The following is a 22471-nucleotide window of genomic DNA, read 5'->3' on the forward strand; positions in this document are numbered from 1 at the left end:
CTCACACACATGGGGCACTGGAGGGAGGAGTTGTATTTCTAATGCCTTGAACGGCTTTGCAGGAGCATGTGCTGTCATAGTAGTGAAAGAAAGTAATGCACTCACACACGCACGCAACTGCACACGAGGCTTGGAGGAGCTGTTTTACCTTTTAGTAAGGCTCAAGATACGGGAGCGAGGCACCGTTTGAAGAAGTGCAGCTGCTCATTTATGTTCTTGTAAATCGTATAGTGTGTGCGTTAGGGGGATTCCAGAAACAAAGAGGAAAACATCCCCACCAAATAGGGACATTACAAACCAAAACAAGCTGGCACTTTTAGACCAGGAAGTTTCCTCCCAAACTTCTTGCTAAAAGGGGACATGACAGGCACACAGAACCCCCCCTCCCCCACCCCGGTATCACATGCCCCTGGGTGAATAGAAAATGTAGGCAAAACAGCATTGTCCTGAGTGAGGCACATGGAATCGAGCATGGCAGCAGCTGTTGAAAGGTCAAATGAAGCATCCCTGAGCTGCACAATTCCTACAGGTGGAGGTTGCCACGGTGATAATGCTAGATGAGTACCTAAATGGTGGTGTCCAGTGAACCAGTGGGAAATATCTCTCCATACAGCTGAGAACGGTGTTGCCACACCAGGACCCTATGGGGGATGAGCCAGTGCTGGGGACTTTCACTTAGTTAGTGGATCAGATACTCTGGGTGTGTAAAAAAAGTGTCGCTGCATTGCCTTTCTGACTTACACCTGCTGAGGATTTGGCTCAGTACATTTACAAAACTACTTACTCGCTGTTTCATCCTCTGTGCCCTTGCACACAAGGTTGTGTGTATAGCATGTTCTTTAAAGGGGATTCTGTGGGGCAGTTTTGCTTTTATTCATGCAGCGTTATTGTGGGACATGTCTCACCTCCTTTCCACACTGATTTACGGGCTAAGTGCCTTACAATCAATAGGATTTAAGAGTGCTCGGCTCCTGGCAGACAGGCTTACCATGTTGTGGGGTGAGCCCCTTCAATTATAGGGGAGCATATGACCCTTCAATATTAATAAAATACTTTGAAAAGTAGTTTCTCCTTTAATCCGTGGTTCTACCCTGATAAGTGGCAACTGGTAAAAGTGGTAAGGATGGTAATTTCTAACTTGGCTGATTTGCTACCCTGTTATATTCAGAGGTGGATCCGCTGAACTTAGAGAGAGAGATACATTTTGACTGCTTTCCACTCCCTGTCACTATGGGACAGTGAACTGGATTCTGTGGTGGCCCATGCCTCAGCCACAGGATTGTTAACTAAGGTTCTGTTGCAGGGCCATATACTGCCCCAGGTAATTCACTCGGGGTTTCCACAGGTGTAAATGAAGGTAGAATTTGAAGACAATGGAGTTGTACAGGTTTAAGGGAGTGCAGAATTAGGCCTGTGGACTTCTTATTCTTTGTAATGATGCAGGGGGCAGGGAAAAAGCCCTCAGCCTTACTTTGAATCCCCAGGTGAATTTTCAGGGCTCTTGGGGGAAAACAAAAAATAAAAAAGCTTTTTACTTTTAAATGGAGCATCTTGGGTACCAAAATCATTACCAGCCAATCAACATGGACCCTATGGAAGCTCTTTGTACAGTCCCTTCGGAGCAGAACTGTACCTGCGAACAGAATTCTTTGTTTGCCCTGTTGTAGTTAATGCCATTACAGCCATCAAAAACGCCCTTGGGTCACTCGTTAAGGGCTGCAATGAAGCTAAGACTGGGGGGCGGGGGGCGGAGGGGAGTGGGAGGCAGAGGACACAGAACTCACAGAAGAGAGTTTGGCAGGGAAGCAAATTTCAAATTCTGTATTTTAAAAAATTCAAGCGGAGTCCTAGACTGTGCCTCTCTGAGCCTTGGGGCCCTCCATCCATGTGTGGACCTCACCCCTCCTGCATGGAATATGAGGGCCAGGTGTTCCATGGCACCATCCCTTCAGAGAGTACCTCAGGTCGGAATGGGCCAATAGCGGGGCCCATTAGGCAAGAACTGGTCAGATCTGAGGACAGGTCATTGTCTCTCCTTCTAGCCCTGTGGCGACAAGTTTAAAAATAAAGGTAACCTAGATCCAGGCCTGAAGAAGAGCTCTATGTAAGCTTAAAAGCTTGTCTGTCTCACCATCTGAAGTTGGTCCAGTGAAAGATCTTACCTCACCCACCTTGTCTCTCTGATATCCTGGGACCATCATAGCTACAACTACACAGCAAACTGCAGGCCCTCTCCGTTCAGGGGACTCAGGTCAGCTGTGGGCATGGGAGATCCTGCCAGGATGATGTTGGTGGAGATACATGGGCCACTCTGTGGATGGCCTTGGATTCCAGGCAGTTTTGGGGCACCACATTGGGTCATTCCACAGAGGGTGCATCTCCCAGCCCAAAAGAGCAATTTTCCTCCTTACCCAGGAGTATTTCCAGCCCATACTTCTCAGTTTGAAGCCTGTACCTGTGTTCTGTTAATGGTTAGGGAGCTCAAACATGTCTTGTATAAAAAGATTTGCCATTCCTCTCTAAAATAAACATGAGATCCTTTAAAGAAGCTGAGTAATACTTAATGCTCCAAGTATTGTAAAATCATGCACACATTTTGTATTAAAAGCATGTAACGTCATGAATGTGAGAGTGACTCTCATGCCACACTCGGTACTCAATTCTTTTTGTTTTCCAAATTAGTACCAACACCTGCTGCACTCCCTTCCTTCTCCCAATTACTCACTTGTCAGCCATGACTGATCTGCCAGTTACTTGACAATTAGCCTGGGAAAGATGACTCAAAGCTCAAATCTTAAAAATGCCTCTCCCCTCCCCCCATCAATAGTGATTTATCAAAAATCAAATATCAAGTATAATAAAACGGAGCAATCCCATTAAATAAACCTACAAATCCTCTCTTTCCCAGTCATTCTTGAAAAAGTTGGCCATGTTGATCATTCTTGGGATGAAGGTTCTTGCCTGATATGCGAGGTACTACCGTATGGCACTAAATGAAAGGCAACCAAGCAGATTCTCTAATGAGAAGATGAATATAGATTCTGGAGCAGGGAAAGGAATTTTAATGAATAAACGTAAGAGATTCTCAACCCCCAACTGTGGCTGCTTAACTGCATGAAGCAGCTGTAAAGTCACAGCCAAGAATTCCCCTGACTGGGGGATCCTCGGGTGATGAAAAGCCAGTATAGATGGCTCCATGCCATCTGCTCTTCCCTCCACATAGAGGGAGAATTAGGGGCAGGGATGGGGAGCATAGAGGAGCAGTGCACTGTGATCCACTGAACGCCGGCTGGCAAAATGCTTCCTGAAGGACTACTGCAGCTAGCATAGTTTGGAGCAGCCCAAAGATTGTTCTAAACTACACCCGGGCTGTGTCAGCTCCCAGACAGTCCAAGAATGAGGGAGTGAAATGGTTGCACAGGGTGTGTCTACACTGCCAACAAAAAAAATCCTGTAGCAGTGAGTCTCAGAGCTCAGGTCAACTGACTCAGGCTTGTGCTACAGGGCTAAAAATAGCCGTGTAGATGTGCTGGCTTGGGCTGGAGCTGAGGCTCACTGGGTTTCAGAGTCTGGGCTCCAGCCCAAGCAGGAACATCTACACCACTACTTTTAGCCCTGTAGTGCAACCCCACGAGCCTGAGTCAGTTGACCTGGGCTCAGAAACTTGCTGCTGCAGGATTTTTTTGTTGCAGTGTAGACCCACCTTTAGAGGCACATTTCTCCCCACTTCCTTTGACTGCACTAAGGGTCTATCTACACTATGGAGATTATATCAGCAGAGCTGCATTGCCGTAGCTACACCAGCATAACCCCATGGTGTAGATGCAGTGCATGCTGATGGAAGGGGTATTTCTGTGGGTGTAGGAACACTACCTTCTCAAATGACAGTAGTTATGGCGACAGAAGCATTCTTCCATCGATATTGCTGCAGCTGCACCGGGGGCGAGGTCAGCATACCTATGGTGGTCAGGGGTGTGGATTTTTAACATCCCTGAGCGATTTAGCTATGTCAGCCTAGCTTTTAAGTGTAGGCCAGGCCTAAGTCTGAACTCAGTGTAGCTGAAAATCTCCCCCAACTTCCCTATTCTATGCCATTCAGACACGAACCTCCTGACAGACATTTAACGCTCTTTTAAAGGAACTGGTATGGAATCTATTTACATTAACATAAAAATTAAAACAAATGAATTCAGCATTTATAAAAGGGTTTTAGATTGACATACTAGGAGACCAACATCTTCTGATTATTAATGGGGAGGGGACAGAGGAGAAGGGGAGAAAATTACAGGCCTGATTCTTCACTGCCTTGTACCCTGTGCAGTTATGTACACCAGTGCAAAGTGGGTATAAAATGCTGACAGATCAGAATGTTAACATTTTGCACAGACTTTGCGCAGGTGTACAAAATAACTACTTAAGGTGCAAGGCAGTAGAGAAGCAGGCCCTGGACAATCCCAATCTCTTATATTCAGAATATAGAGGAGCAGGAGACTCAAATCTAGGAAATGCTTAGACTGTTGGGCGTCATAGAAACCTTAAAATAGATAGAAAAATTACAGCATGGGCAGCTTCAGTACAAGTTGCATCAGCCCCCATGCCTGTGTGCTTCAACCCTGTTCTGGGGGTACTTCTCTAGGGATCAAACAGTAGCTGGATTTCTTTGCCTGTTCAGTCCTTTGCCTGTCTGATGAGATCAGCAACAAATTTACCACTGAGTACCATTGTGGCGGTGATTATATTTTAAATGTGGCACAGTTGGCCAAGTGTATTGTGGGATCCTTGTTTGGACTATCCTCTGAAGTATTAGCTATTGGCCACTGCTGGAAACAGGATACCAAACCAGAAAGCCCAGCAGTTTGCTTCAGTATGACCACTCCCATGTTTCTAAGTAATGAGGTTGCAAGCACTTCTCAGTAGACAGCCATTGCACCATCATAGGAAACAGTATTACAAATAGCATCAGGTGGCTAGTTTTTTTTTTTGCTTGCAATTAAACATGCCTTGTCTGCCTTTAGTACAGTCTTATCAGTTCAGCTGGCAGATAATATAGTAACAACCACCCCTGATTTTGGTCATCAAAATGTCTTCTTTCAAAGGTACATAAGAATGACCATACTGGGTCAGACCAAAGGTCCATCCAGCCCAGTATCCTGTCTACCGACAGTGGCCAATGCCAGGTGCCCCAGAGGGAGTGAACCTAACAGGTAATAATCAAGTGATCTCTCTCCTGCCATCCATCTCCACCCTCTGACAAACAGAGGCTAAGGATACCATTCCCTACCCATCCTGGCTAATAGCCATTAATGGACTTAACCTCCATGAATTTATCTAGTTCTCTTTTAAACCTTGTTATAGTCCTAGCCTTCACAACCTCCTCAGGAAAGGAGTTCCACAGGTTGACTGTGCGCTGTGTGAAGAAGAACTTCCTTTTATTTGATTTAAACCTGCTGCCTATTAATTTCATTTGGTGGCCCCTAGTTCTTATACTATGGGAACAAGTAAATAACTTTTCCTTATTCACTTTCTCCATACCACTCATGATTTTATATACCTCTATCATATCCCCCCCTTAGTCTCCTCTTTTCCAAGCTGAAAAGTCCTAGCCTCTTTAATCTCTCCTCATATGGGACCCGTTCCAAACCCCTAATCATTTTAGTTGCTCTTCTCTGAATCTTTTCTAATGCCAGTATATCCTTTTTGAGATGAGGAGACCACATCTATACGCAGTATTCAAGATGTGGGCGTACCATGGATTTATATAAGGGCAATAAGATATTCTCCATCTTATTCTCTATCCCTTTTTTAATGATTCCTAACATCCTGTTTGCTTTTTTGGCTGCACACTACATGGAGGTCTTCAGAGAACTATCCACGATGACTCCAAGATCTCTTTCCTGATTAGTTGTAGCTAAATTAGCCCCCATCATATTTTGTGTATAGTTGGGGTTATTTTTTCCAATGTGCATTACTTTACATTTATCCACATTACATTTCATTTGGCTAAGATTACATAGGCATCATGGAACAGCTGGCTGCAACATTAACACTTTAGCATCGATAATATAGGCAGAGCTGTTTGTTCTGTGTCAAGTATAAAGTGACGGAACCAAGGCAGTGCAACATTCCTGCACACATACTGTCCTCTCTCAGCAAAGTAGTAATAAGTCCAATGACACTATTTGTAAAACAAGATTATGAATGGGCTTGGACTAAAAGCATTTTATTAAAAAAAAGAACAAAAAAGCATAGAGCATCTGTAATTTTGAACTGCTACAGAAGTTATTGTTTAGAAGGAAGAATTGTTAGATTTATGCTTCATATATAGCCTAAAAACTGGATTATTTTTGTATCTTTACACATGGGTTCATTAGAACACTAGGTGATTGCTATATTCCTCCTGTGCAGACTGGGTAGCATGACTACAAGGGATGCTAAATATCATTTAGAGATCAGACACTGAATTGGACTTGCAGCTGCTTCTCTGGTGACACTCAGACACATTTGGAGAAGTAAAGTATTACTATGAAGTATAAAATGGTTTTGCTGCAGTCTCTTGTCTTCAGCATCTTGGCATATGCATGGGAGACATGGACATGCAGGAAACAGAACATTAAGAGGCTTTTGGTTTTCAAATTGAAATGTTACAGGCAATTGCTGCATGCTAGCTATACCTCACACACGACTAAAGAGGAGGTAATTGACTGGATTTACAGAATAATTGGAGTGATACCTAATATCATCAAGATGAGCAGACAAAGAAAACTTATGTTTGTGGGACATGTGGGTTGGCTACATGGCAGAAGATTGCTGAAGCAAGTTTTGCAGGGACTGGTGCCAGGGGCACCCACCCACGGTGAGTGTGGTTTGATGATGTGGCTGACTGGTTGGGATGCAGCGTGGCATGCTTCTCAATGCTGTGAGAAGACTGGGAAGAAGATTGCTGGCCAGTGACTCCTGTGTGGTGTGTTTACTGTTCATTGTGATGTGACTTTATAATGCTTTACACTATGAGAATAAATAAATAATAATAATAATAAAATGATCCACATCTATTGCACTCCATGTCCGCTAGAAATGGGCCAACATCAAATCCCTGGATTTTATCACATACAAGAACATTACCGCTAGCCCCTGTGAGCTAGATTCTCAGCTGTTGTAAACCAGCCTTCCTCAACTAAAGTCAATGGAGCTACCTCTGGGAACACCAGCTGAGGATTTTGCTCTAAGGGACTGAACCAAAACTTCAGATCTGAACACTCCCAAATTTAGGGGCAGTTCAATTTTAAATATGATTTTGTCTCTCTCCCATTATCTAATCTCATCTGCACCTACTATAAATGCTCACATGTGCAAAACAGTGATCCACAGGGAGGGTTTTTTTTTCTCTATTATTAATGTTTAATCTTTTCCTTTGCTTCCCTCTCCCCATTCTGTTATGATAAACAGGGAGGTTAACTTGTGTGCACTGATTATTAGAAACCTTAGGAGGAAGTAGAAAGACTTTTTTTTTTAAACTCATATCTCTAATGGTATTGTTAAGACTGGAGACTTGAACAAAGACTTTGATGTAGAGGATTAGGAGCTGAACAGTGGATTTTTATAGAAATATGCTCATGTGGTGTAAAAAAGCCTCTTTACTCTTCCCTGCTCAGCACTGTAACAGCTTCATACGCTAGAACTGGGATGACTGCTAGACAGTAATAGATGGTATTGCTTAGGCACTGTGCTGAAAGGTCCCCACACTGAAAACCCACTAGCTCGAAAGAGATACTGCAGAGAATGATCCAATTTCGATGATGAATAATGTAATTTAGCCTAAACATATGTGACCACCTAATGAGATCGTTGTGTAGAAAATCTATTTTTATCTTCACCAAAGAAAAGCAAAGGACACACAGAATTATGATCAATAAGTGTTGAACTGCAGGCAGTTGGTGCAAGGCTATTTTTAGAAATGGTTGGAAAAATAGACAGAACCGGTTTCCGCTGGAAAGCACAGTCCATCAAAATAGAAAAAGTCCCTCAAGCAAGCACAGTCCATCAAGTCTGCCAAAATTTTGTTTTAGAGAAAAATTGAAACATCCCATTTCAACATTTTGGAGTGACAGGTTTTGATTTTTCATTTTGAAATGGGTTTTAGCATGGAAGTTTTTTTTTAAAAATGTATTCTGTATTATAAAATTTACATCTAAACAAAACATTCAGGTTTCATTAAACCAAGCATTTAGATTTTTTTGTTTTGGATCAAATTTCCAAGATTTTCCTTGGCAAAGAATTTTCAAGTGTTCAGGTTTCTTTCCAATTCTAAATAAAAACAAATTTTAAAATCTCAAAATCCTTTGTGAATCAGAGCTTCCGTCCCCCACCAGCTCTAGTTATTTTAGTTCTTTAATCTCCTTGAAGTCAAAGGATTTAGGATTAGTTTTAAAATAGGCCTTTAAAGCTGTTTCTCCACCAACTGAAATATACATGGCTAATTCAATGTCTTGGGTTAATGGGAGCCTTAATTCTGTTTCCATTGAAACCAAATGACAAAACTCTCATTGACCTTGAAAGGAACAGAGTTAGACCAAAGCTGAGTGTAAAGCCAACAGACCCCGGTCGCCGGTGGGCGGGACTGAACCAGGACCTCTGAAGTTTAGTGCATGAACCTCTACTGCATGAGCTAAAAGCCAAGTGGCTGTTAGCTAAGGCTGTAGAGCAGGAGTGGGCAAACTACGGCCTGCGGGCCACATCTGGCCTGCGGGACCGTCCTGCCCGGTCCCCAAGCTCCTGGCCCAGGAGGCTAGCCCCCCGGCTCCTCCCCTGCTGTCCCTCCTCCCCCGCAGCCTCAGCTCGCTTGCTTCGCTGCTGGCGCAACGCTCTGGGCAGCAGAGCTGTGAGCTCCCGGGGCAGCACAGTTGCAGAGCCTGGCCTGCCCCAGTGCTCTGTGCTGTATGGTGGTGGGGGTGGCGGCGGCAGCGGCAGCGGCGTGGCCCGGCTGTAGCGCCGCCAGCCACCAGTGCTCCAGGCAGCGCGGTAAGGGGGCAGGGAGCAGCGGGGTTGGATAGAGGGAAGGGGAGTTCGGGGTGGTGGTCGGGGGGGGGGTGGATAGGGGTCAGGGCGGTCAGGGGGGAACAGAAGGTTGAATGGGGGCAGGGGTCCCTGGGGGGAAGTCAGGAAGGAGGTGGGGGTGGATAGGGAAGCAGGGGGTAGTCAGGGGCGGGGGTTCCGGGGGCAGTCAGGGGACAGGGAAAAGGGGTGGTTGGATGGGGCAGGGGTCCCGGGGGGGGACATCAGGAATGAGAGGAGGGGTTGGATGGGGTGGCGGGGGTCAGGGGGCGGTCAGGGGACAGGGAGCGGGTGTGTGTGGATGGGACAGGGGTCCTGGGGGCAGGCATCAGGGAACAGGGTGGGTTGGATGGGGCAGGAGTCCCTGGGGGGGGCAGATAGGAGGTGGGGGCTGGGCCACGACCCTCTCCCCTAACTGGCTCTCCATACAATTTCCGAAACCCGATGCAGCCCTCAGGGCCAAAAGTTTGCCCGACCCTGCTGTAGAGTAAACTCGTTAATCTCTCTCTATGTGGTCTTGGTGCCACTAGATGGGACAGAAAACCACACCCAGAAGGTGTGTGATTTACATGTGCACTGCTGAAAATCCCTCCTCTAGTCCAGTTTGAGATGTTCTAGGCCAAAATTTTCTAATTTAGGTGCCTAAAATATTTGTACAGTAGTTAGGTATGTAAATAAGTGCCCATAACTCCTGCAACTCTTCTTTTTTAACAAGTCAGGATTGGCAGCTTTGCTCCCCAGCCCTGAACTTAATCTGACCATAATTTAAAGAACAAAAAGTTAATAGACTTATGAACATTTATGCTCCGACATTTATTGTTCTGTATTATTTGTTTAATGGCCAGTCATACGCTACAATGGTTACAGACAAAAGGGCCAAAATTTTCACAAGCTTGGAAATGGGTTACTTCTGTTTAATCTGCCTTGTAGTGTCTCGTGAGGTTTTGATGTTACCCAAATTAGTCACTATATTTTAAAAAGGGTTGCAAGAAAATGGAATCCTTCAGTCAGACCTTCTTTAAGTGTTTTCACTAGAAAGTGGAATGTGGTGTCTTTTGCTTAACATGATGGTGAAATAGCTTCTGCAATGGGGAACCATACAGGAAACTAGAGTTGCCCAGAGGAGCTAGGTATGTCCAGGTCTGGTCTAGAAGAAAGATGGAACCAGATTGGGATGGTCTAAGAAAAAGACAGAATGACCGAAGACATTTTAAGGGGAGCAACACGTGACTGGGTTTGGCCAGGAACAAGTAGGTGGGTCATAATTCTGAGATTAATCAGGCTGCACTTGGTTGACTTTTACAGGCAAATGGGAAGAGACAGCTCAATTGAATCTTGGTTGAGTTCCTTTGGGTGACAAATATTCGAGTGAGAATCCTGAGGGGAACCTCTCCTTATGCTAGTGTGATGACCGGAATGAGTAGTCAATCCATGGTGCAGTGAGATAATTGTAAGGAACCTTAAAGATTCAGAAGTGTTTAGAATTAGATGACATGCTAATAGTACAGGAAAGACAATACATGGGATTTATATAATTAATTTAGCCACCTCAAGCAATCAGAATCTGCTTTGAGTCTCTCTCCATAATAGATACCTACAAATATGGAGAGAGGATTCTTACTTAATTAGGAAGGGATGGTATCTATATAATCTAATATTTCTATATTTTGTCTTTAAGGGTGGGGATTGAATTAAATGGCTAACCATAGTCTTTTTAGTGGGTTCAGGAATTCTTGCTGTAGTGAAGAGGTGAATCAAATGCAACTGAAAAATTGTTCCTTGGAACAACATGTTATCTATTTCTGGGGTCCCTCTCTTTCACATTCCCCGAAGGGAGCAATACGCAGGGTAAGTTCTGGAAGGAGTTCAGCATTTGTAAAGTAACACACCCCAAGTTGTATTTTTCCTGTGTGCCACTAAAAATTAATTATTACTTTTTAAAAGGTACCTTCTTCTTGCAACGTGGATAAAACTGCAGCTGATCTCTAAGGCTCCTTGGAGAAGGAACATTTTCATGAGCGAGAACTTAAGGACAATTTAGATGTATTTCAGTTTTTTCAACTCTGATTTTTAGGAGTTTTAACTTTTCTTACATAATTATATCTCCTATATTAGATGTATACAATTAACATGGTTTGTATGCTGACTAATATTGCTGTCTGGTTTGTCTGCTGAATAATCAATGATGGCCTGGGTTTTAGAAGTGTTATACACCCACAAATATCACTGAAGTTGCAGGTGCTCATCGCCTTTGAAAGTTAAGCCAGTTGTCCTTTTCAATTTCCCTTGGCATTTTTTCTCTGACCCTCATTTCTAGGTCTTCTTCCATGCAGACCCCTACATCTCGATCATCTCTCCTTCAGTGGGTCCTCCTTGACTCAAATCACAGGATGAAATCCTGTCCCCACTGAAGCTGAATGCAAATTTCCCATTGACATCAATGGACCAGGATTTGACCCTGGACCTTGAGAGACTTCTTAAAACACCCTTCTTTCAAAATCTATTAATTCCATCCATCCCCTGACGGGAGTCTTATGTAAATTGATAGCTGCACCCGCATTACCTTTTCTCCCTAAAAGAGATAAAATAATGGAACTTATGTGCAAAACTACATTGTTCAATCGAACTGTTTTTTGTGGTGGAACGGCAGTCACGACTGGAATACAGGTATGGAAGGGTATGCGCTGTTTAGGAACGACCGGAACAACGGTAAAGGTGGGGGGGGGGTTGACATTGTAGGTCAATAATGAGATAAGCTGTAAAGAAATAATAGTTGATGGAATAGATAAGACTGAGTCCGTCTGGGCAATACTCACACTGGGTAAAAGAACTACTAGAGCCTCTCCAGGGATAGTGCTTGGGGCGTGCTATAGACCGCCGGGATCAACCCAGGATATGGATAAAGAACTATTTAATGTATTTAGGGAAGTAAATACTAATAGGAACTGTGTAATTATGGGGTACTTTAACTTCCCGGATATAGATTGGGGAACAAATGATAGTAGCAATAATAGGGCTTAGATGTTCCTAGATGTGCTTGCTGATCAATTCCTTCATCAAGTGGTAGCTGAACCGACGAGGGGGGAGGCCATTTTGGATTTGGTTTTGGTGAGTAGTGAGGACCTCGTTGAGGAAGTGGTTGTAGGGGACAACTTGGGCTCCAGTGATCATGAGCTAATTCGGTTTAAACTAAATGGAAGGAGTAACAGAATTAAATCAAAGACTAGGGTTTATAATTTTAAAAAGGCTAATTTTAACAAATTAAGAGGACTGGTAAGGGAAGTGGATTGGGCAAACGTATTAATGGATCTAAAGGCAGATGATGCCTGGGATTACTTTAAGTTAAAGCTGCATGAGCTGTCGGAGGCCTGTATCCCGAAAAAGGTTAGTGAGCAAGAGATTTAGACCGAGCTGGATGAGCGACTGTCTCAAAGGGGCAATTAGGAAAAAACAGAAAGCGTACAAAGAGTGGAAGAGGGGAGTGATCAGTAAGGAAACTTACCTTAGTGAGGTCAGAGCATGTAGAGATGGAGTGAGAAAGGCCAAAAGCCGTGTGGAGTTGGACCTTGCGAAGGGAATTAAAAGCAATAGTAAGAGGTTTTACAGCCATATAAATAGGAAGAAAGCAAAGAAAGAAGAAGTGGGACCGCTGAAGACTATAGCCAGAGCGGAGATTAAGGATAATCTAGGCATGGCACAATATCTAAATGAATATTTTGCATCGGTGTTCAATGAGGCCAATGAAGGGATTAGGAATATTAGCAGCGTGATAGAGGGGGATACAGGAGGGGGGATTACCGTATCCGAGGTAGAAACCAAACTTGAACACCTTAATGGGACTAAATCGGGCGGACCGGATGATCTTCATCCGAGAATATTGAAGGAATTGGCGCGAGAAATAGCAGGCCCCTTAGCGATAATTTTTAATGAATCTGTAAACTTGGGGGTTGTTCCGTTGGACTGGAGAATAGCTAATGTGGTTCCTATTTTCAAGAAAGGGAAAAAAAGTGACCCGGGTAACTACAGGCCTGTCAGTTTAACATCTGTAGTGTGCAAGGTCCTGGAGAAAATTCTGAAGGAGAAAGTAGTTGAGGACCTTGAGGTCAATGGCAATTGCGACAAATTACAACATGGTTTTACCAAAGGCAGATCGTGCCAAACCAATCTGATCTCCTTCTTTGAGAAAGTAACGGACTTATTAGATAAGGGAAATGCGGTGGACCTAATATACCTTGATTTCAGTAAGGCGTTTGATACTGTACCGCACAAGGAATTATTGGTTAAACTGGAAAAGATGGGGATTGATATGAAAATCCAGAGGTGGATAAGGAACTGGTTAATGGGGAGACTGCAGTGGGTCGTATTGAAGGGTGAACTGTCAGGTTGGAGGGAGGTCACCAGTGGAGTCCCTCAAGGTTCGGTTTTGGGACCCATTTTATTTAATCTATTTATTACTGACCTCGGAACCAATTGTAGGAGTGGGCTGATAAAGTTTGCGGATGACACAAAGCTGGGAGGTATTGCCAATTCGGAGGAGGATTGGGATATTCTGCAGGGAGACTTGAATGACCTTGTGAATTGGAGTAAGAGAAATAGGATGAAATTTAATAGTGAAAAGTGTAAGGTGATGCATTTAGGGATGACTAACAACAATTTTAGTTACAAGCTGGGGACGCATCAGTTGGAAGTAACGGAGGAGGAGAGAGACCTCGGGGTCCTTGTGGACCGCAGGGTGACTATGAGTCGACAACGTGACGTGGCGGTGAAAAAAGTCAATGCGGTCTTGGGATGCATTAGGCGAGGTATATCTAGTAGGGATAAGGAGGTGCTGCTTCCGTTGTACAAGGCACTGGTGAGACCTCATTTGGAGTACTGTGTGCAGTTCTGGTCTCCCATGTTTAAAAAAGATTAACTCAATCTGGAACGGGTACAGAGAAGGGCCACTAGGATGATCAGAGGAATGGAAAACCTGTCGTATGAAAGGAGACTCGGGGAGCTAGGGTTGTTTAGCCTGACTAAACGAAGGCTGAGGGGGGATATGATTGCTCTCTTTAAATATATCAGAGGGATAAATACCAGGGAGGGAGAGGAATTATTCCAGCTCAGTACTAATGTGGACACGAGAACGAATGGATATAAACTGGCCGTGGGGAAGTTTAGGCTTGAAATTAGACAAAGGTTTCTGACCGTCAGGGGGGTGAAATATTGGAACAGCCTTCCGAGGGAAACGGTGGGGGCGAAGAACCTGTCTGGTTTTAAGATTAAGCTAGATAAGTTTATGGAGGGAATGGTCTAATGGGATAACATGATTTTAGTCAAAGGAACAGCATGCCATCGCTGGTAAATAGTATAATGGCTAATGAGGGTCAGGCTGGAGAATCTTGCCTACGTGCTCGGGGTTTTACTGATCGCCGTATTTGGGGTCGGGAAGGAATTTTCCTCCAGGGCAGATTGGCAGAGGCCCTGGAGGTTTTTCGCCTTCCTCCGCAGCATGTGGCAGGGATCGCTAGCTGGAGGATTCTCTGCTAATTGAAGTCTCTAAACCACAGGATTTGGGGACTTCAACAGCAGAGTCAAGGGAAAGGGTAGGGACGGCTTTGTGGCCTGCATCATGCGGGAGGTCAGACCAGATGATCATAATGGTCCCTTCTGACCTTAAAGTCTATGAGTCTATGAGTCACTTCCCATCCTTCATCTATATGCCTGTGTATGTTTTTCATGAATGAACATAAAAGCTGTTTTGAAAAATTGTCCCTATATGTTTAACAGTATTTAAAAAAAGGGGGGGGGAAGCGGGGGGAAGAGAAGGATAGAAAATGGGAGAGGAGAGAAATTTTCCTGATAATTCCAAATACTGATTGTTTTAAAGAGAGATTTCTCAGCTGGTATAAATTGACAATGCCCAATTGACTTCCATTGAGAATCCCTATTTACACCAGCTAGGAATCTGGCCCCAAAGCAGGAAGCAGCACTAGAAGCCAGGTAGGCTGGTAACCTACGTTGCATCTGAAGAAGTTTATGGATGTTTCCCTTTATAGCTCTTGCAACTTCTTTCAGATTAAGCTGGAAGGCTCTTGACTCAGTGTGCAGCCCTGCTGCTGCTAGCTGGGAAACACTGCAGTAAGGGTGAGTTTACAAAAAAGAACACTCTGCTAACAGCACTTCACTTTGTATTATAGGAACTGTGTTAACTACACCACTTGAGACCATGGAAGAGACACTGTGAAAATAGCACAAATTAATGGCGTTGTTGCTCCTATTCCGTAAAAGACTATGCACTAGGGAACAACTTGACAAAATATCAGTCACTATGCTAAATGACAATGCTGAGCCTATTCCACCTAGCTGCCAATCATTCCTAGTCAGGAGGAACAGTTCCTGTTTTTACCATTTATTACTTGCTGTCTCCCAAAGATGTTCTATCACTCCAAAGCATTTCAGCGTGGTTTAAAGGCATGTCCCTATTTCAGCTCCCAGTGTTCCTATTAATCTCCTTCAAATGCTGCCGTCTATGTTAGTGTAGGAAATAAGCCCTCCTATCTTAAAATTAATTAGTTATAACCCACGATTGCACTATTGATTCTGTTCCCACAAATATGCTTCCACTAGAATCAGCTTTAGCATTTTGGGCTTGGCCTGAGAAACAATCTCTAAGGAACCTCCACATAAATTTAGCTGGCGCCTTTCTACTCTTCACCTCAGGTTCACTCACACCTGCCTCATCTATCCTTTCCTTCTCTGGCCTATCCCACACATCTCTTTTCTTTCCAGTTAGCAGATTCCTTCCTAAGTAACACCCTGTCCACCCCTCCCCAAAAAAACCCATCATGGAACTAATGTGCTGTTTGTTGCTATCATATTGTTCACTCTGCTTGTGTGTTCTACTCCTTCCCCCACGCTTTGCCTGCCTTACCTATTTAGACAATAATGTCTCACTGTTTCCTTGTACTCTCCCGTCCATCTTGTCGGATACTTAGATTGTAAGTGCCTTTGGGCAGGGACCGTCTTTTTCTTCTGTCTTTGTACAGAACCTAGGACAATGGGCTTCTCATCCAGGACTGGGGCTTCGAGGTGCTAAAATAATACAAATTAATAACCACAACTATTGTGATCATACCAGTCATGCAGATTTTCCCCATCCTTGGTGGAGAGGTGGAAGCATTTCTTTCTCCCATGGTGCCATTGCCTGTTTCCCAGCCCTTGCTGAGGACCCTTCATAAACCAGCAAAGACGCACCAACAGCAAGGGCTGAAGTATCAGTTGTGGAGCAGCTCTCCTACCACATAATGTGCCTGAATGTGCCCTGCTGAGCTGTGTGCAGACGAGACCCTTGTGTGTGAAATTCACTCTCTTCCCATTTGGAAGGAGAGAAGGTGGAGTCACACAATGCCTCCAACCCTTTCCCCAGGCCCTGTCTCCACTGGTCTGGGGATGTGTGTGATAGGAGAAAGCAAGGAGTTCATTGTCACCCTCCACCAGCCCTGAGGAGATCAGGACACAAAGGTAACTATGCCTTGGGCTGTATTACCTTTTCCACTGCCCCTTCCAAGGTGGGGAACAGCTCTCTTTAAGGAGGATCCCAGGGGCAACCATAGGTAGAGATGGCTTCAGTAGAGCTACACTGCAAGGGAATAGGAGAGGTGCCCCAGAGTCCCAGAGCTGACCACCCATATAAATTTCCCTAGGTTCCTACAGATCCCCTGGAATCCATGGGCAGAACAGGCAGGGCAGGGCAACAGGCAGGGCAGGGCAACACACCTGAAATTTTGTAGCAGAAAAATATCCCACCAATAACTGCTAACCCTTTCCTGAATCCAGCTCTTCCTTTCTGGTGCAGACCTACCGCACACAGGCACATATACGTCTGATAATATTTGCCTGGACCTTAGAACAATTTAAAAGAATCCCTCCTTAATTAACTTGGTTTTCAGACCACTGGGACGTGCTCACTCCACACAGACACCCCCCCCCTCCACTTACAAAGTTTCACTGTAGCCATTGTGTGCAATTTCTCTGAAATCTTCAGACAAATCTCTTCCACATTTATCATTTATAACATTGCAAAAGCCTCTGAATCTCGCAAACCATTAGAGTTCAATCAATCAACGTGAGCTAATGAAAGGAAAACCCGCAGCAGAGCGAGACTGAGGAAACACTCTGCTTTTCTATCTCTTGTATGCCTAAAATTACCCTTTTTCTAGATCATTCCCCATGAGCAATGATCTTTCTATAAGATGAGGGAAAGCATTAGGTGCATTGCATTTAAATGAGCTTTCCAGTCTAAGTACAGTAACTTCTAGGTTCACAGCTGTGCATATCAATACCCATGTTTTAAAAGGAAAATGGAAACATTTTTAAAAAGTTATCCTTGAGTCAAATTCTTCCCTCAGTTGCAGTTATATAACCACACTGACGTCTAGGAAATTACACTCATGCAACTGAAGGCAGATTTTTGCCCCATAAAAATCAATAAGGTATGGCATGTTTAGATCGTTAAATGATAAAAAAAAAAAAAAAAGGATTGCTGTTCCCTAAGTAATATTGGGCCAGATTGGCAGCTGATGTAATTTGGTGTGGCCCTATTGAAATTAATGGAACTACTCTACATTACACCTGCTGAGGATCAGGTCCATTATCTGCTATTATGGGATACTTTTGGGTCAAACCAGATGAAACTGCAAGTTTCACATTATTTTGATGCAACACTATAAACTGCCCCATATTCATTTGAAAGATTGACGAACCTCAGCAAACTTTGATGAGCCTGGTCTCAGTTTCAAATACACAACAAAACTTGATGCCAGTTTAGTTTCTTGTGGACTTGGGTTTCACTGCAAACATTTTAGATCATTAAAGAATTGAGCATTTAATTAATTCAGTGGTCCCTTAAATAGCATAGTTTCCCGTGTATTTAGAGGAGGGCATAGCTACAATAGCTCTGATACTACAGCAGTGAAATGTGAAAAACATTGGGAAAAAAAAACTTTTAAAAATTATTTTTCATTTCTGCGTGGCCCAGCAATTCCGTTGTTACGAATAGGACACAGATGCCTTGATGCTCAGGCCCCTGGTGCCCAAATATGTGAACCACAAGAACGGTCTGATCTTGCCAGGTGCTGAACACTTGCAACTCCCACAGACGCCATCTGGAGTTGAGGTTGCTCAGTAATTTGCAGGACCAGGCTCCAAATTTCTAAACTTTTTAGGGGACATCCTAGTTCCATTGACATCAACAGCAAAATTCCCACTGACTTCCATGTGGGCAAGATTTCACCCTTTGAGTTTCACGCATTTCTTAAGGTCATGTCCTGCAATCCTTACTCACACAAGTAGCCTCAATGAGGATACTTGTGAGAGTCAGGGTTGAAGGATCAGACAGGCACTACATTAGGAATGCCTTTATTTTTGTAGGATTGGGATGACACTTTGCCTTGTTTTTCCATTTGTACTCATAGACTTTAAGGTCAGAAGGGACCATTATGATCTTCTAGTCTGACCTCCTGCACAACGCAGGCTACAGAATCTCATCCACTCCTGTAACAAACCCCTGACCTATGTCTGAGCTATTGAAGTCCTCAACTTGTGGTTTAAAGACTGCAAGGTGCAGAGAATCCTCCAGCAAGTGACCCGTGCCCCATGCTGCAGACGAAGGCGAAAAACCCCCAGGGCCTCTGCCAATCTGCCCTGGAGGAAAATTCCTTCCCGACCCCAAATATGGCGATCAGCTAAACCCTGAGCACGTGGGCAAGACTCACCAGCCAGACATCCAGGAAAGAATTCTCTGTAGTAACTCAGATCCCACCCTATCTAGTGTCCAATCACAGACCAGTAAAGAAGAGACAAAGAACTATGAGGCCTGTTGCACCCTAATAATAGGCTTCTTAGGGCTATGACTTTAGTCTGAGGATGGTGCTGTTTACTTGCATATTAACAGATTGGCCCAAAGGGCAACATTTTTTTTAGTTGTATAAATCAAATAATGCTAAAATTAAATTAACTGCTGAGCATCTTGCAACACAAAACATTTTTTTAAAAAGACAGATTAAAATATTTATATATGGTAGGAATGTATTTTTTATTCTTTTTAAGGTCACTGGTGGTGAAGTGGTCTATCTGCAGTCTCCTCTCTAGCAAACTGACAATGCTTTTTCTCAGAGCTATGATCTCACATAGTTTGCTAAATTGGTAAACCGTAATCTCTGAAATAACTGACAGTTGGGGCCATAGCAACTTCTGGGAATATGATTAGGATAAATTCAGGAGCAAGAAAAACATGACCCACTTCTGGAAAATCAATCTCTGTAGTAACAGGTGATTCAGTATTGAGTTTTGCCTTAATTGGTATAGGAGCTACCATACATTTTATGCATTCAATAAAAAGTGGCATGCCTCTTACAGCTATTCTAATCCAAAACATACTTTCATTTTGTTCCACATCAGCAAGTAACATTACACATCCCGTGTTTGAATATGAAAGCCATGCCACGCCACACACTCCTTTTCTATTTACATGAAGGTGCATGAAACACAATCTGAACTTTGATTTTTTTCCACTATTGCTATCAGCAGCATGTGATCCTAGTCAGTCTTTTTCTGCATCTTCTTCTTTAAGAGATGTTGTGCAATGAAACTTAAAAGCACATGAAGTACAGCCAGGTTGGAGGTTTGCTACAAATTCAAAATTCAGACTGGGGCCCAGTCACGAAGTTCTGGATCAAACAGTCCATTGATTTCAATACAAGTAAAGGATGCAAGCTGAGGTCTTACACTTGTTCAAAGGTTTCCAGACTTTTTGAGTAGAGATGGGCCCAAACCAACAGCCTGATCCAAAATCCCTAAATTTTGGGGGAGTGTTTGAAATTCAAACCCAGATTGGAATTTTGCGACTGCTCCCTGGGCCAATAAACAAGTTATACCAGCCGAGAATTTCCGCCCAGAACTTCATAATGGGTTGACTGAACCTCACCAAATCTGAATATTTCAAAACTTTTGGGGTGTTTGAGATCCACAGCTGAATTTGACAGCTCAGGCCTCTTTCTAGGTTAAACAAAACAAATAGGGGGGAAAAAAAGAAAAAAAAAAAAAAAGAAAAACCACCGCCAAGGCCAAGCTAGTTCTGTTTCCTGAGCAAGGACCTCAGGTCTGGGCCCATAGCATGTGGCATTGAGATTTGACTAGAATACACACTGTCCCTATTTCCCACTTGGGCTTTGATCCTGCACTGTCCTTAATCTCATGAGTAATCTCCTGTCACAACCTGTTCCTGTCCCACGCTCTGGATGGAAACAGGTCTATTGTGTTTGTATTCATCCACCGAATCCCATGTGCTTCTAAGCCCCCTGAGTCTGGGTAGTGACTGATCACTATTCCTATCTCTGGGTCTCTCAAGCACAGCCCCAGGTGCAAACCCCATATCGGACATCCTTCTTGGGCAGTGAGATCCCACAATCAGGCCACCTAGACCTCAGAAGCAGTGGCTCAGCACTCCTGAGTTACTTAGACACATTCCCCCAGGGTCCAACTGGCTGTGGAAGTTCTGGTTTCCTAATTACAACCTTCAGGGATAACATGGCAATAAAGCAAGGTACGGAGGCTTAGCATAGGAATTTCTCATTCACAAACAATTTACTCTTAAAAAAGCACTAGACAGTTACAGATTGATGGAAAACAACAAACTACTAAACACATTCACCTCAGTCGGATCTCGACAACCCTGTGAGCCTGGGATTTGGTCCAAGGTTTTAGGCCAACAGCTCTTCCTGCCTGCTTGGCCTGGACTTCTGCATGCTGTGATGGAATAGCTTCTCTTGCATACAGCAACACTTAACTTTTAAAATGGTCTTTATCCCTTTTTTTGCCCATGTGATTCTCCTGGGGAAGTTCCAGCACCCCTCCTCCTCTCCCCATCCACCTCCCCATTGATGTCTGTGGAGAGACATTAAAAGTCAACACAGAAAACCCTTTGTTTCAGTAGGGAAGAGTCGTTCAGTGCTGCTCAGGGCTGCCCAGAGGATTCAGGGGGCCCAGGGCAAAGCAATTTCAGGGGCCGCTTCCATAAAAAAAAAGTTACAATACTATAGAATACTATATTCTCGTGGGGGCCCCTGCAGGGCCTGGGGCAAATTGCCCCACTTTCTCCCCCCCCTCTGGGCAGCCCTGGTGCTGCTGGCCCTTGACTGCTCTCTCAGCTTCTCAGAAATAGACTGTCCACTAGGTGTCAAGCCTCTGCTATAAAATGGTGCTAATCCACAATGGTGGTTACTATTATAAATGGCTTTCACAAAAAATAGAATGAATAATTTGACAGACATATCCTCCAAACTGTCACAGGCCCCTTGAAGTGAAAGGGACAACTAACATAAGGAAAGGTTGCATGATCAGGATCCCAAAGCGTATCTGGAATGAGCCCATGTTGCTCATTCGGATATCAGTTTCTGAAGCACCACATAATGCTCCTCTATATACATTTAGCAACCCACGCCATGGTTTGGCTTGCCTTGCCTGGTGTCTCTGTGGTACAATTTTGATCTGTCATCACAAGCGTTTAGCCTAAGGCTCTGAACACACTACATCTCTTAACCAAGATTGATTGGAGACACCAACTTTACCTGTTACAAGTATCACAGTTCAATTGTATCCACCCAGCAGCTTTTACTGCTGTCACAGCCTTGTTAGCCTGCCTACACTTCCCACACTACCTATCTGTGTTTGTATCAGGGCATTCTGGGAAAATCTGCACAGCCTCAGCAGGGGGATGGTGCCTGGAGGACATACATATGGCATCAGAAACAAGTGGGGCAATGCACTCTATACCACCACATGGAAGTAAGAGGAAGGAGAACCAGCCAAAATGGAGACACCAGTATGGTTAGTGATGGGCCATTACAGTTAATGGGAAAACTCTGAAACAACTTGAAACTGAAAAACAAAACAAAAAACCCAATCTTGGAAAACTAAGAAAGGAGGGAATTTCCTCAGCATGAATCACTATATTTGGAGAGAAAGGAACCCTACCCCCCTGCCACCAAGCCCTATTAAATGGAAAAGAAGTTTGAAGTGAAGGCTATCCAGAACTGAGGGACCACCTCGAAAATAGGGGGGAAAGAGGCTGTCTGAACACTGGATGCCCCGTTAGGGCTGGGGGCATGCTGGGAAACTGAGTGGAGGCAATAGATAACTTGTATCAGAAAAGGGATTTTTATCTGATGTATAAGTGTAAACCCTAAAGTTGCATCTTAATTTATTTTCTGAGTAATGCGTATGTGTTTGCTTTCCTTACTGTTTCATCTTTGAATCGGTGATTTTTCTATGAAATAAACATGTTGTTTATTTTTACCTCAAGCAGGTCTCTGTTTTACAAACTGTGTGTGGTGTGTGTCCCAAAGTGAACTGATAACAGGGGAACCAGAGGGGGAAAGTG

The sequence above is a fragment of the Malaclemys terrapin genome, chromosome 2 (genome assembly GCF_027887155.1).
Source record: "Malaclemys terrapin pileata isolate rMalTer1 chromosome 2, rMalTer1.hap1, whole genome shotgun sequence".
NCBI classification, from domain to species: domain Eukaryota; kingdom Metazoa; phylum Chordata; order Testudines; family Emydidae; genus Malaclemys; species Malaclemys terrapin.